Here is a 15919-nt window from a genome sequence, read left to right as displayed (position 1 = left end):
CCATGAAGGAAAAGCATCATTTTGAAATGGGTGGCAAACAGTTACTTTTTTTTTTTTTTTTTTAATGTCATGCCGACTTTACTTTTCTGGCCAATTTTTCCTAATCTCATGTTAGCAAAAAAACTGCTGAGTTATAAGTAACTCTGGAGATTATTAAAGAGTGGTACCAAACACTGTCATTGTTCCCCAGACAGATGCTGCTGCTGACTTAAACAGGCTGCAAGAAAAAGTCAGAAAAGCACTGTTTGTTCATGTGCTGCGATATTGCAACCTACTAATGTAGCTTGCGCAACTCTCACCTCTGGAAAAAAGTCAGGGAAATGACTTTTCTTGGCTATAATGTTTCTTATGGTGCTTAAGTTTTCTGAGGTTTTATAAAAATAAATTTATTTTCCCACAAAGTATACATGCTAGGTCAAGTTTTGTGAAACTGAGCAACTGATTCTTCCTTCTGTGTYTCCTTTCTGTTTTTCCTCTCCTTTCCACTTAGATTTTGTCTGAACTGAGTTTTTGCAGCTAAATTCCAAACAATCCCAGCAAAAATGGAAAAAAGAGCAATTCTGTCGCTTTCCAAAAAGGAAAAAAAACGCCTGTTCAGAGGTGTCTCAGATAGATAGCAGGTTTGGTAAAAAGCATTCTAACTTTTTCATTGGAAAATGAAGATTCATTTGTGTTACTTAGCTCTAACCTATAGCACTGCCTGCCTGCTCGCATGGCTGCCGGACAGCCCAGGCTTCCCCAGCACCCACGGCAGCTGTATTCTGTTTCTGTCCAGCTCTGCAGAGAGAGCAGCTGCTCCAGAAAGTCACTGGCAGGGGGGTCAGCCTATTAGAGGAACAACCTGAAAAAAAAAAGGGGGGGGGGGGAAGAAAAAAGAAAAAAACCCACCTTGCTGTAAGTCTCCCAGAGCAGAATTTTACAGGTTTCCCTTATTCTGTTTTGAGTTTTGAGGGGGTTTTTGGACAAATTGCAGGAAAAATCTTGTTATCACTCCCCACCCCAAAATAAAATTTAATAGGGGGGAAATTCCACCTTTTTGTCAAGTTCAGGCCATTTAGCATTTTAGAGACTGAGCAACCTAAACTCTGCTCAGAAGAACGATGCGGGCAGTGCAGTGTTGGCATTATGGAGCTCAGGGCCAGGCATGCTCTAGACCACGCGCAAAGACCCCAGTCGCACAGAGCTGTATGCCTAACTCTGCCCCTTCGGGGGATAATCAGAGGACGGTGGGACACAGCAAGGTTAGGCCAGAAATGCCCTTTTCAGGTCTAGCTCTGGCAACCCCTTTTTTCCCATAAATTTAAAAGCGATTTGGGGAAGAAGAATCTTGGCAAAGCAATAAAATCACAGAAAAATAAAATAAAAAATAAAATAAATAAAAATAAGTCACGCCTCAGCCGCACCTTGGCGCTAGACTTGCCCCCAGCGGCAGCCAATACTGTTATTTTTACCAGGATGCAGGCACAAGTGGCCCCCAGCCCGGGACGCCCCACGGCCGTGGCTTTCAGTGCCATCGCCGCACTTGCAGCAAAGAGCCAGCACTCGAGCAGAGCAACGTAGAGAAGCGGGAAAAGCGGGAAAAACAGGAAAAGTGGGAAAAGCGTCGGCCCTGCYGGCCAGGCCGCGGTCTGGTGCCAGCGTGGTGCCCCCACATTTCACACACTTTGGGGCAAATTTCTGCCTCCTGCAGCCTAGTTACAGCAGCCAGGGAGGGTGAGGGGAACGAGAAAGAACAAAATCTTTATTATTATCGATGCTGTTACGTTTGGTGCTTTCTCTCGCTCTGCTTCACCTTTACTTGCTTGCTGCTTNGGGGGGGGGAGGACGGCACGGCCTGCGCCTTTAAGGGGGCGGGCCATGGCAGCACGGCCCCTCTCCTCGATTGCTCCGGGTGCCATCGATGCTGTCGGGCAGCGGCTGCAGGTGCCTGCGCCTGCCGGACGCGGAGGCGCTGCTGGGAGCGGAGCTGCCCCAGGTGCCGGATACAAACTCGGCGGCAGCGGCGGCAGCGGCGGCCGGTGAGTGACAGTCTCTGGCTTCCCGCCCTCCTCCGCTGGGCCCTGCGGAGGCGGCGCGCAGCGGGGCTGCTCCGGCTTCTTCCCCCCCCTCCCCCCGGGGCGGAGACCATTTCCCGGCCGCCGGCCTCCCCCCCCCTCTYCCCTCCGCCCCGGGGGTTCGGGCTCGCGCCCGCCGCGCGGGGTCGCGTGCGGCGCTCCAGGCCCCGCCCCCGGCTCCGGGCCGCGGGGTTGTCGCTAACGGCAGTTGGGGCGGTGGCTTTGGGGGGAGGGGGGGAGGACACGAGGACATGTCGGTTGTTTGCTGCCGTCTCGCGCTTCGAGGCCTCGTCCGTCTCCCTCGAGGCRCCTGCTGGCTCCGCTGCAGCCCAGCGCGGGGGTCCGCCGCTGCCGGCCCGCCCCTGCCTGTCTGCCTGAGGCCAGGGGGTGGGGGAGCTGCCTGGGGAGGGGAGGGAGACGGTGGCTTRCCGGCTGCAGCAGCCCCTGTCCCGCCTGGAGCCCGCTGAGAGAGCGGGGAGATGCGGCTCGGTGTTTGCTGGGGGCCGGCGCCTGGGAGAGGTCACACTCGGGCTAGCGGGCGCCTTGTCTCGGCCGTGAGGGAGGCCTTTTCAGGGCTGTGGGGCAGCCGTGCAAGCCGGCGCAGAGGGGCTTGCCCTTGTTTCCTTCCTGACACTGGTCTACGGGAAGCATTGTAAGGTGTTTCTATGCCCTCTTGGTTATATGCTGAAACGAGAGTTGTTTAGAACGAGCTTAAATTATAATTGTGAGTGTATTGGCAGGGGAAGTAGAGCAAATGAGCAGGGGAAGGGCAAGGTCGGGCTACTGAAGAGCTGGTTATTTGAGAGTCTGATTTCTTAACTGCACMTTCACTGATACGGTAGATCTTTAGAAAATACAATAAGAAGAGAGTAATAAACTTAGAATAAACCAGAAAGGCCTCTAATGMTCAAGAGATGGTTCTGTCATTGATGACTAACTAGTAGTGATGTATTTCCTCTGTTATTTTTTTTTTCTTTTTSTGCCTGGGTGTAAATTTCTCCCTCRCTTGTACTGCATTGCTGCACTGCAGTCCAGAARGGTCCTTGAGCTGATGAGTAAATATCTTCCCTCTACACACACACCYCTCCAACATTTTAATTAGGAAAGTGAAAAGGATACTTTTTCAAGGGGAGTATTTGTCTGAGCATGGGAACGATCTTATTTTCAAAGGAAGTCTTGCCATTCTATCCAGCTTCACTGCTTTTCAAAATAGTGGTCCTTCTATGCAGTCAGCTTTTTTCCCTCTCATTTTTTCTAGCTTTTTCTGTTTCCTGCAGTTTGCTTGCTTTGTTAAGAGCTTTTAGCTGTATATTAGAAAGCTTTGAATTGAAAGCCATTAAGTATTAAGCTGTCTTAGCTCTGACAGAGCATCAAATTAGATCTAAGCTATGATTATCCATATGAATAATTTAGTTTAAAATAGTAATCTCRCTTTAACTTTCCTAACTTTCTGATCATTCCTAAGTAAGCATTGTCTTTTTATTCATTTAATGATTTGTATGTGTTTCAGTACTGTACCTAGTACTGTAACACTAGTACTGTACTAGTACTAGTACTGTAGAGTACTGTAAACCTAGTTTGAATTTTCTTTTGATAAAATCATCAAAATAGTTAAAGGKTTTTTTTCTGTAAAATACAGATAAACAAATTTATAACTTAAGGGGAAAAGGTCTGTTTTCTTGCTCAYCTGAAAAAGAAAAGCTGTTTGGTTCTTTGTGTTTGACACAACTTGCACTAGTCTAGAAAGAAGCAAAAGACATGCCCTGCTGCTGCTTTCTTTCCCATGGATAGCTTAGTTTACAATTTGTGATTTATGCCCACCCTTGACAATGATGTCTTTACTCAGATGGGACTTTTTTTGTCTTAAAATTCATTTAAACCAGGATGTGATTACTTTCTTTATGCTATGTGATTTATCTTTGTGAAAATACTGATATATATATGTATATGATACTGATAAGTAGTAATGTCAAAGGTGTTTTCATTTATTTATTTTTTCCTATATGGGAAATTCAGTTTCACCTCTGACACATACTAAAATGGCTATTCAATTAAAGCATATTACCAGTCAAACTTGTACTGTCTTTTTTTGGTACRATAATGTAGAGTTACCTTTTGTTTTCATGGTCTTAGTTCAATAAATTACACTTTTTTTTCAGAGTCTTGGTATTTACTCTGTCAGAAGTTAGTAATAAATAGCAGCTTAAGTTAATGGACCTTTTTAGAAATCAGTCAAAAACGCCTTTTAAGTTCTAAGTCATTAACTTAAACAAGAGATATCTTTAAGATACTCAACACCTTGTCCTTTGAGCAGTGGTTTTACTCTATGGAGAAACTGGTTCATTTTCAGTAGAARAAGTAATGTTCACAGAATATTTTTGAATCTTAATGTTTTGAGTAGTAGAATTTCTTGTGATTCTGAATGAGCAGTTTTTTGCTAGCTGTTGAGACTTGAGACAAAAACAGACAATAAAGATTTAACATAATCTACTAATGTCCCATTAGAAAATGTCTGTATCTGCTGATTATTAATGCAGTTCATCCTTATGCTACTCTCCCCAGTGAAGCTGGACTAAAGCAATGAAGTGGGTAAACTAGAAAGACAAGGGCATGGCCTGTTTTAGTGAGAAAAATTTTGAGATATGTTAAACCTTACTTAATTTATTTCAATGCATTTATTCATTTAGCTCTTAAGTCAAGTAAGTTGTAAGGACTGTATTTGGAACTAAATATCAAGTTTGAGTTGCATTAATTCTGTTCCTTCTGGGCTTTCTCCTTGAATCTACTTGATTAAAAATAGAAAAAATATAAAAAGCAATAGGATGACAACAGACAGCTGCATGTAAAATACGTTCTTAAAAAATACGAATACTAATACATACTAAAAGAATACATGAAACAATATACAATTTTTGTATTTCAGCACAAAACAGGCCTATGAAACTCAGAGGGGTATTACCTGCACGTATTTTGAATGGCTGTATGTCACTATTTAGTTATGCAAACAAAAGTATGTTTAAAAAAAAATCCACGGAAGAAATAAGTGGTACTTCATTTGAAAATGAAGGATTTGAAAATAATACCTACAGTGCATGCATAATGGGGAATTTATTTCTATGAGAGCTTTTCAGTAAGAGTGGAACGTGCTGCTGTACTTAGAAGTAAGCTGAAGGTATTTTAGCAGARGAAAGACACTAGCTCTTCATCTTGTCTTTAACTTGTCTTAGACTATCTACTTTCTGTAAATCTGTGGTGTGCAACATTCTGTCCCAAATTACTTTTCCCAGGGAGAGGGAATTGGAGCTTGGCAGTAGGGGAGGTATTTGTAAAGGTGCTGGTAGGACAAAGGATGGTTAGATGGGATTGTCCTGTGTATGTGCTTTCAGATACAGTTTTCATCTTCTTTTTGCATTGTACACAAAGGTAAAGGCCTGTGTTTACAGCTCACAAATATCAACTCAGTGAGAAAACTGATCTAAATTGTACCTTAACCTGAAAATTATTTGCTATTGCTTATGTGTCCATATTTCAGTTCAAAAGCAATTGGTTTGCACCTTGTTCTCCCAGTGTCAAAACTCTCTCAAAAAAAAGGGCAGGAGGGAGAATCTCATTTTTGTGACCTCCTGAGAAAAGGAACCTGAATAGCGGTGGTGGTGGTGTTTTTTTAATTGAGTAATTACATAAACATCTGAAAACAAGGATTAATTGTGTAATTGGTATATTGCAATTTTGAATAGGAAAAATATTTGTAAGTATTTAATGCTTTAAGCAAAACTAAATTGAGGATCTCTCTCCACTGTATTTTGGGTATATGGAGAAATTGTTTTATGTATACTTTTAATATTTTTTGAAGTATTTAGTGCTTATTCTTCAAAGGGAAATTGATCTGTTTAGCCTTTTTAAAAAATGTTAACAAATCAGTGCAGATATTATGTTCAGCATTTTCATTAGAAAGTGCTCAGATTACACTCGGAGATGGGTGTGAAATCCTGTGTTTCCTTTCTATTTTTGTTTGTTTTGTTTTTAAGGAAAACAAAAGTTCAGAGACAACAAACTCTTAATGGATCTGTTTTTCCGTTGACCTTAAGGGAGCCACAGATTCTCAATTCAATTCTTAAAGGCAGACTTTAGGCTGTATTCCACAGAAGCCAGTGAAGGAGGTTCTGGCAGTGCAAAAGTCTCTGTAAATCAGATAACAATATGAATTTTGGTACATTTAGACTTACATTTTGTTTTAGGCTTATGCACAAAGTGGAAAAAAAATACAATGTACCCTGTATTTGAAAGTTCCCATAATGCATTGAGAAGTCTTAGCAGTTATAAATTTAGTTAAGCAAAAGTTTGTTTTTAAATGCCCACTTATATATTGAGGACAGAAAGGAATTTTAAARATAATTCACAAAATTCTCAATTAAGAAAGTGGTATCCTTGAATTTTATATTTTAGAATTCTCTGAGTCTTTTAACTCTTTGAAACTCATTGTTTTCTCATCACATACACCTTGGTTCTTGTTGGAAAAGTGAACAGAAGGGTTTTTTGGCAACAATCTAAGGAGTTACATAAAAAGATGATAYATTTTTGTCATGTCATTTATATTTTCATCAGTGTGGAAGGCAGTGGAACTTCCATTCCTCACAAGACAGCTTCAGTAGTCTGGTAACATGGTATTTCCATGCAGGAGATGGGATTTTAGATGGATGACTGCAAATGAAGATTGAGAGTATGCAACCCAGAGGTGATCTGAAATATGTTAGAAAAATACCTATGCACCCAGGCTGTCAGACAGTGAAATACTTGCACATGTGTTTGATAACACACACACAAAGAAAGATGCTATAGTGTAAGAATTGAATACTTTTTCCTGAGCTGAGAAGAGGCTTTCAAGAGAGAACGTGAAAAATACAAGTCTCAGTAACACAGAGTGCATGTCTCATCCTCTAAATATTGTTAAAATAAAAGAATTTGCCAAAAAAAAGTCACACTGCAGAGGTTAAATTTAGTGTTGCAGTCCTACCTACAAGCACGAAAGTTGAAACACCAACCGTGCATACTGTGTAATTACGGTGGTTATATATGTCCAATAGCGTTTTTATAAAGAATAATTTGTATAGTTACAGTGCTTAGGAAAAATCTATGATGTCTTATTTTGTTTCTTTCATGTGTGTGTGTGTGTGGGGGGAAGCCTCCCTATTGGGATTTATTCTTTAGTTTTTTTTTTTTTTTAAAAAAGGGAGCTTTCTGAATGCATTTGCATAAGCATATTTGAATTTTTTTTGAGGCTAGAAATGCTGGTCTCTTAATACCCTCATCATCCCTCCTCCCTATCTTATCTTATTGACAGGCAGAAATTAAAAGTTCTCTATTTTAGTTATTAGGACAATGGTAAATATACAGAAAGTTATAAATTATTTAGAAGCTCAGAAAAGAAGAGAGATAAATGATTTAAGTGGATGATAGTGAGGGGAATGGTTTCTAGATGAAGCAAACTTTTACCAAATGTCAGAGGTAGAAGTGGGTAAAGGAAAGCATTACTTTTGTAAGAATTTAGTAATTAATGGAAGATCTATGGCCATCTGTAGTATTTTTTTGTGTAAAGCTGAGGATTTTTTATATATGTATGTTCATTTAAGATTTTTCTTCAAAATACTGTTAGAGTGATGCATCAGCTAATAAATGTAGAAGCTCTTTATCAAGTAGGTAACTTAATTTCTGGAGAGTTACGATGCAATCTATAATCAAAATAGAAGAAATTTTTGGAAGAACCATCTCTGTTCAGACATTCTTTGTTACATTTTCCTAAGCTATTGCTCTTCTCTATCCAACTCAGTGACCAGAACATACCTTCAAAAAGTTAAATTGGTATGACTTCTGATTTGGTAATCAAGAAGGTGCTGTAACACTGAATATGTTAGTGTTTGCTAATCCACAAACTGATATAAAAAATGGTATGTTGGTTTAGTTAATCAGTTGGAGAAATTATTTATTTTCAGTGTAAAGCTGTGGAACTCTTAGGCTAACTTTTTGAAAATGTTATCTTTCATGAGATGAAAGATTTTTTGGGGATTTTTTTTTCTTCAGTTCTGGACTGTTTGATTGTGTATCTGTATTAGGTTATATAGGTGTGTGTGCTGGTGAGTTTGGAGGAGGAGGTATGTATGTTGGTGGTAGCAGACTGAAGGGAAGGGGATACTTGAAAGTAGACTTTACCTAAAATAGGTTTTACTAAAGTACTGACTGGTTACTTCAGCTTTTTCTGTTTCAACAGGTGATACAGTCAGCAGATGAAATGATCTTCTGAACTAAAAGAGAAAAAGAAATCACTCCATGCCTACTGCTCTAAAATGACTATTAATCTATACAATAGTTTAATCTCCATTTTAATTTGGTTTTAGAGTTTGCTATTTTTAGTTTTTGCTGCTGAGTCACAAACTCGGTGTTACAGATATCCTAATTAATTTCACTGAACTTATTTATAGCATAAGGTACCAATGAACAAAACTTCATTTTACAGTAGAAAGTTTTTGGAAAAATTCAGCATTTGAATGTCGTAATCTCACCTGTAGTCAATTCTTGCTTGTGGGAATCTTTTCCATTCCCCAAATAAATAAATATAAAATTTCCTGAATTAAAAACATCAATATACAAGTCAGGTGTGCGTCATGTCTGATATAATGCTATTTATAACGAATGGATTTATGCTAATCTCTATTTTTGACATGTGATAGATAGAAGRTTAATTGATGTTAAATGGGCTTTTTTAGCCCTTCATCAGCTACTAAACTAGTACAGAAGGTGTGCAAATCATTACTACAAAAGGCCAAGACCAGTATGTTTTTTTTGGTGAGGTTTATAGGTCTTTTTGTTATCCCTCTCTCCCTCTTCCTCCTTCCCAACCACACAAAACATAGCCAGCTGTAATGATAGGAGGAGAGAGCAAGCAGCTTTCCTCCAGACGCGCGTGTGCGCACACACACGCACACGCGCGCGTGCACACGTCTTCCCCYCCCCCCCCCCCCCTTTTCCTCTCCATACCTTAGCGGAGTGACAGCTTCTAGATGTTGCGTGCGAGTGAGTTCAGCTGGTGCTGTGTGGTCTGGGTGTGTGGTCTCCAGCTCAACTGAGAGGCTGCTAACAGGGTGGATGAGAGAGAGCAACACTGTTTACTTTAATTTATTTCGGATGCCGGAACTGTGCCCAGAGTTTCTCCTGAGCTTGATTCCACAGTTAGCGGTGTCAATCCCTCACAGCTGCAGTGCAGTCTGAAATATGCACTGAACTCCTCTACCAAGTGCTTTCACAGCATCTGCTGCGGGTCCAGCCTTTTAATCCCCTGTGACTCAGAAATGTTAATGGTATTGCTGAGTGCTGTGATTATTTTGCTTTYGCTATGTCAAGATATACGGCCACGAAGATGTACCTTGCTGGATTAAGTAAAGCAGGACATTTAAGATATTGATACAATATGCAAGTATAGCCATTGTGAAAACAAAACTTACTCCTTGTCTGCCCTAAATTGAAAATCTCTAGTGTAGACTTCATGGCCAATTGGAATATTCAGTGGCGCTTTTAAATAGAGAAGTACATCATGTCATTTTTTTTTTCTGTGGTTTGCCCCCTTCGTCTCAACTTGTACACCTTCCCAATTTGAAATTGATTTTGGCATGTAACATTGTTCTGTAGGTTAACGTTGTTTGTCAGTGTTAATATTGGCTTGAATCAACATGCCGGATRTGACAAACTAAGACAAATGAGACTTTGTTTTTTCTGTGCAACAGTGAAATTACCGCCTTTTTTGTGTTTGTTCATCTTTTCATTATAAGTAGCTTAGTGATGTTTTGAAGAGTTTTTTTCCTCTAAATGTAAGATTCGTGACCATTTCTTGTTTAAATTGACAAGTCTTCTTTTATTATTTAAATAAACATGCATAAATTCTTAATATCACTTGGAATTTCAGCATTGTTTAGCTTATTCACTTCCCAGTCTTTTCTGGCAGGCTTGCAGGAATGGACTTTGTATTATTAATGCAGTGTTGAAGGCTGTGGAAATTCTAGGGCACTGAAGATCTCCAGAGGGGTTAATAAATGTCAGTTATTTTCACAGTGCTGCTTTTTGGATACTTTTAAATCTTAGTTTATGTAGATTGTCTATCTGAATTTATATTGTTGGGAAGATGAAGCACAGAAAAGGTTGCAATAGTGTTTTTCATCATTTTTGTAATGGTTTTGAATACAAACATGCAGGAAACTTTTTGCTTTGTCGTCCTTCTCAGGGTCATTTGCCATGTTACTTCATTGACTCTGTTGTGGTATGTTGTACTCAGGGGACTCTTTAGGTTTTCTAGTGAAAACAAATTATTAAATTTATTTAGCAGAAGCACAAGTTTGTGAAAGGCCATCACCTGTGTTCTGGAATCTGAGTATTTATTGTTTGTTTAAAAAAGAATGTTTCATTGATCTGTTTCATTGAATGTTCACTCAGAGAACATATATTCTGATGTTGTGTGACAATGGTATCTAATGAACAGTTTCTAATTTGTTTGCTTTTTAAAGGAAGCAACAACTGAGGCATATTGCAGTTTGAACATGGAGGATGCTCTGGATGTTCCAGTTATACCTGCATCAAAATTTTGTAAATCATATGTTCTGTCATAGATATCATATATGACTAATAACAGAAAATTCTTTGGTACCTGAAGACTTTCATTCTATGTATGTGTTGGTTTTAGATTGCTTATAGCTTAGATTTTCTCAGAGATGATAAATAGACTTTTTCTTTAATTCCTTCTTCACGATTACAAGTCCCTCTGCCAGACTGCAGCACTTATGTTGACCTTGATTCTCTGTTTTCTGAGTAAATCTTGTAAGTTCAGTCTCTGTGACAAAGTGCCGCTGAAAACTAACTTGGTTTTCAGTCATTGCAACCAACTTACTTTCCTCTTTTAGAAGTTAGGAACTCCTTTTTAAAGCATCTCAACTACTAATGTTTTCATGGATGAAACTGCTGAGATGCCTCTGGTTGTTAATTATCTTCCAAAGTTCATAGTATTTGTGGTTTTACTTTGTGATATGAAATTACTGGCCAATATAGTATCCCTAAATCCTGAATTATTATTCTTTACTTATTTCATATTTTGCTATTTCTTCCAGAGTAGTAAACAGTACTCTGCTTTACAGAACTGATGTAGTAGGTAGTGGTGATTTCCTTTGTGTTTCCTCTTTACTAGTCATTCGATGTTGAATGTAGAAACCTATTTAAAAAATCTAGGCTTAAACCAACTGAAGGTTTATAAAAGTCAGAAGAGTAGCTTGACTAGTATTTTTCCTTATGTTAGACCCTATTTCATTTCTTCATTGCTTTTTTTTTGAAGGGTCTTAAGATAAAGAGTGAAAATATGCCCTCTTTTGCAACCTTGTAATGTTCAGAACCATCTGTGTGACTTTTTGGAACCAAACTTTTGTGATAGGACAGTTTATTTGAGAAGCTCATGTAAAGACAAGGGTTATGTTTATTAAAAGCATTTTTCAAGATGACTTTGTCGTAGGTGGTCTTCACGGAGGCTTTCTAACTCCTTGTACTTCATAACAAGAATTGTGACAGAATAATAGAATAATATGGGCAAGATCATGGGAGCAGTCAAACAGATGTCATCCATGTTAAACTACTGAGGAGATGCTGCGAGGAAATGAWTTTTTTTTTTTTTTAAGAAAAAGTTAAGGGAGGGAGTGAAGAAAGAAAGAAGCCTCTGTTAGTGTAAAGGGAGATCGTCTATTGAAAAAGAGTAGAGTCTTCTGAACACTTCTTCAGTAAGCCTGTCTCAGAAAAGAATGTCTTGTGCAGAAAGACTGTCTGCAACTTCCCCTACACAATATAAAATACAGTATTCAGTAAGAAGAATTTAAGAAAAAAAAAGTATAAAAGAATAGTAACTGCTGCTAGGAGGAAGCCTCCCTGGATATTTACCGTAATACATATTCTCCAGAACACTGTATTTTTCAGGGTTTTAAAATTTGGGGGGAGAGAAGAAATTGAAGCTCTGAAGACAATGTAGGCAGAAAATATTTTCCACTGTTTGGCAGCATAGTTTTGGGAATACTTACTAAAAAGACTTTTTTCTTTCAAATCATAGTTATAGAGCTGATGAATAATGAACTGTGTGTAATAGGTTTTCAATTTAAGGCGTGCATAGAGTTGTAACTAGAGTTCAGAATTAGACTAGTTGACATATTTTTTTTTTCATAATCCAGATAATTGGGTTTTTAGAAACTTAATTTTGGGTTGCAGTACTTAAGGTTAGCAGCAAAATAAAATTGGTTATCAAATGCTTGCCTCTGATACATGTGGATGGTTTCAGTGTAACCTGTAGAAGATGTATTTTCCACGGAAGATATTTAAACGGYACTCAGCAGTCCTCATGTATAGGATCTACTTCCAAATAGGTAGGTCAGTCGTCATGACTATAGACATATTTGTCAAAGAGAAGAAAGAGCAGAAATACTATAGATGACTGGAAGGTTGAAAGAAACTGATTGCTATTAAAAGAAAAAAAAGTAACAGAACATCTCAGTACCATAATGCTTTTGTAATGTGTTGAGATTTACTGTGGTCTCTTCRTTCCAGTAAGGTATTTTAAAGCAATTCTGCAATAAGTATGGGAATACTTCAGAAGAAATATTAGACTGGAGGAGGCTCAACGTTTTTATTGAGTTTATTCAGCTCATCGGGAAGAGCAATCCAGTGCTCATTTCTCAAATCCAGAAAAATATGTTGTAATATTACTGCTGAGTTTTTCTCTTAATTCAAACCAATTACCTGTATACCTAGATATTTTAAAAGAAACAATAGTTGCAATGCAAGGGAATCATAACATTGAGGGAGAGAAAAGGGGGGAAAGGGAGACAACAAATAACATCAAAATAGCTTCTATTTTATTACTCTTTCTCAAGATTTCTTCTCTTCCATATTACCGGTGAGTTCCTAAAGTTTACTTTTTTCATCTGTGTTACTGATTAATATTCTGTTAAAATATTGTTGAAAAGTAAGTGTTCAACAGCATCTTACTGATGCAACATTTGTTGCTTCTTGCAGAGGGGTGACTACGTGTGGATATGGGGATGCAACTCCACTGATTCTTTACAGCTGTTGCACATCTTCAAGTTCTGCTGAGTGTATGTGTAGAAAGTGCAAAGTCTATGCAGTTAAGACTGTGAGGGATACATGTGATTTATCCTTTTTCTAGGCAAATTAAGCAATTTTTTATATATATAAACTGATCTTCTTTGCACATGACTACAGAGGAAGCCTCAAATTCTGGAAGGTCTGAACTTCTGTGTGTRTACATCTTGTGATTGTGTAGGAATAAACAAGGCTTTCCCTGAGTTTCTGGTTGTTCCAGGCAGCATTAGATTTATATTGGGAAGCTTTTATATTGAGCTGCCTGCTTTTTTTTTGTCAAGTGAGGTGACATAGCAAAGGAAGCCATATAAATCCAGTAGAGGGCAGATGAGCTATGCAAGCCTTAAGATTTCCAATCTCAGAACCACAAGAGAAGACTGGCTTTACAGCCTAAAGAGAGGAGGCAGAGCAATAGGAGTTCAAGTCATCTGTCTGATCAAGAAGACTGAGGATAAGAAACAGGAGATAAGGAAAAGGAATTATCAGGGTGTCAAGATCTGAAAAGAGAATTGGAATATATTAGAAAACAAAACAAACCCCCTTGACCTTATGGATAAGAAGTAGTCAGAAGGAAAATTTGACAGGATAGGGGCAGGAAATAATTCAGCTGCAAAACTAGGACTTGGTCTCAGATATAAAATGAGGGAGAGAAGGACTGCCTCCCTGCGAGGAGGAACATGGTGCTGGGAAAGAAATAGAACTAGAGTATAAGGAAGCAGGAGACAGGGAACTCTGCCTACCAGAACGCAACCTTCTCATCTGTATCTGAATAGTACTGCCAGCTCATGTCTTTGTAGTCTGCTGCAATCTGCTGTAGTCTGTAGTAATGGCCTTCTCTCTTTGGTGATGGTCTACAAGATTATAGATTGTCTGTCATTACTCCTCCAGCCCTATGTTAAATGTGAAAGTTCCAGCATTTTACATACTGACTTAGAAGATGCATGGTACTATATTGTGGAATACTTTTTTTTCCAGCAGTTTGTTGTTTGTGAAAACCTGGGAAATACTATACTAAAAACATAAGGTACTTTATAATGTTGTAAAGTCAAAGGATTTGACAGTTTTAACACCCTCATATATATATAAATATTTTTTTAAAAAAGGGAGATCCAAACRCACATTGTGAGTATTGTTGTTGGCTCTTATCAGATTTCCTTCATGTACTTGGTATTGCTCACATACTACAACCATTCCAGCTTCTACTTGTTCAGCAGGAAATCACATCTCTAATGGCGCRCTTTTCAAAGATAATCTCAAATTTCTCTGAAGAAAAGAATAATTCAGTGAAATTTGTAGTATCTGAATGCCTCCTCTGTATTAATGGATTCTCTTCAAAATACCTTTTGAAATATGTAGCAGCATTCGTATTTGAAACATGTGAAACTGAAAGACTGTTAAGATTGACTGTATTTATAGATTTGAGATCATTATTTAGGACTAGCGTGTTTTAGAGCATTGTATGGCACTTCCTGTATTCAGAGCACATTCAGAGACTTTGGCTGTGAGCTCTCTGCTCCTCTGATCTGAAGTTGAACACCCAGAAATTGACATGAAAATATTGTTACTGGAGAGTTTTATCATAAATGACTTGCTATACGTCTGTAGTATAGACAAAGATACAATCCTGTTCAAGGGCAGAGTGGAGATTTTTCTTATTCCTATCTTTCCCATTTCCATTTTCCATGTGCCTTCTAACTTCAGAAAATGAATTGGGAGTCCTGCTGGTAACAGCCTATTTCATCCTCCTGACAGGTCTATAGTGCATTGGAAAAGGTGAGGAGGGTCTGTAAAGCATAGTGTTTGATTCTACAACTGCTGTGTTCTAGATACAGGAGAGGCTGGAACAAATATAACTTACTTAATTCTGGTATTTCCTAATGCAAATAAGTACTTTGAAACTGCAATTTTACTGTAGCATTTTGTTAGGGATACTTTACAGAGTTTAATAGATCTGTTTTTTTGCAAGYAGAGAATATACCTTGATCCACAATTAAAAATTAAATGTGTTAGAGTTACTTACGGTACTTGGCTTGTACTCCACATGTTTTGGATCAACTTTTAAAGCTGTGTATAYTGAAGTGTTCTATTCATGTCTCTCTAATTTTTTGAATACTAAACTCTTTTATCATACTTTGTGGGTTTGTGGGGTTTTTTAGGGTTAAGAAACTTTTTTCCAGGTTGTGTTTGATTTCCAAAGTTATGTTTGATTATTACCTTTCCATGGAGGATAAATTCCTATCAGAAACCGTAGATCGCTTTGGGCAGTTCCAAATGATATTTTTACTTTAGAGTTTTAAAGATGCTGTTGTGTCTCAGTAGAAGAATTCAGCTGCTGTGAAATGGTCTAGATAATACAGAATTACTATGAAAGTACTTGAAAGAAATTTTATTTTGTACCTGTCTTATGACTCCTGTAGTATCTGTGTCCATATGGACAGGCTYTGTGTGCCAGAAGTATCATAAATGTGGAAAAATTGGTGGGAGCTAGTGTGCTGCAGGCTATGCTCTTTGTATGCTTGCAGAACTGTACAGAGGAGACTGCTAACATGCAGCTGGAATTCATGACCAATTACACAGTGAATTGAATGAAGCGCTGTGGAACATGGGTACCATATTGGTGTTTCTATTGTAGAGATAAACTACTTTGAATTGTCTTTTGGCTTCATATGGAAATGGTAACTCTTGGAAATGCT

The 15919-nt window shown here is 38.5% G+C and overlaps 1 protein-coding gene across 2 annotated transcripts in view; it reads left to right on the top strand.

The window, feature by feature from the left end:
* The first annotated feature begins 1915 nt into the window (after positions 1-1915).
* The window catches only part of EXOC2 (exocyst complex component 2), a 137051-nt gene continuing 123047 nt past the window's right edge, over positions 1916-15919 (top strand). For both annotated transcript variants that reach the window (XM_085321625.1, XM_085321624.1), the window contains exon 1: positions 1916-2018. The gene's annotated coding sequence lies outside the window, so the exon portion shown is untranslated. The remainder of the gene's footprint in view (positions 2019-15919) is intronic.

The sequence above is a fragment of the Rhea americana genome, unplaced genomic scaffold, assembly GCF_003343005.1.
Source record: "Rhea americana isolate MKP2758 unplaced genomic scaffold, rheAme1 scaffold_70, whole genome shotgun sequence".
Taxonomy (NCBI): Eukaryota; Metazoa; Chordata; class Aves; order Rheiformes; family Rheidae; genus Rhea; species Rhea americana.
The sequence above is the reverse complement of the archived record's forward strand: the minus strand, read 5'-3'. Positions and strand labels throughout refer to the sequence as shown.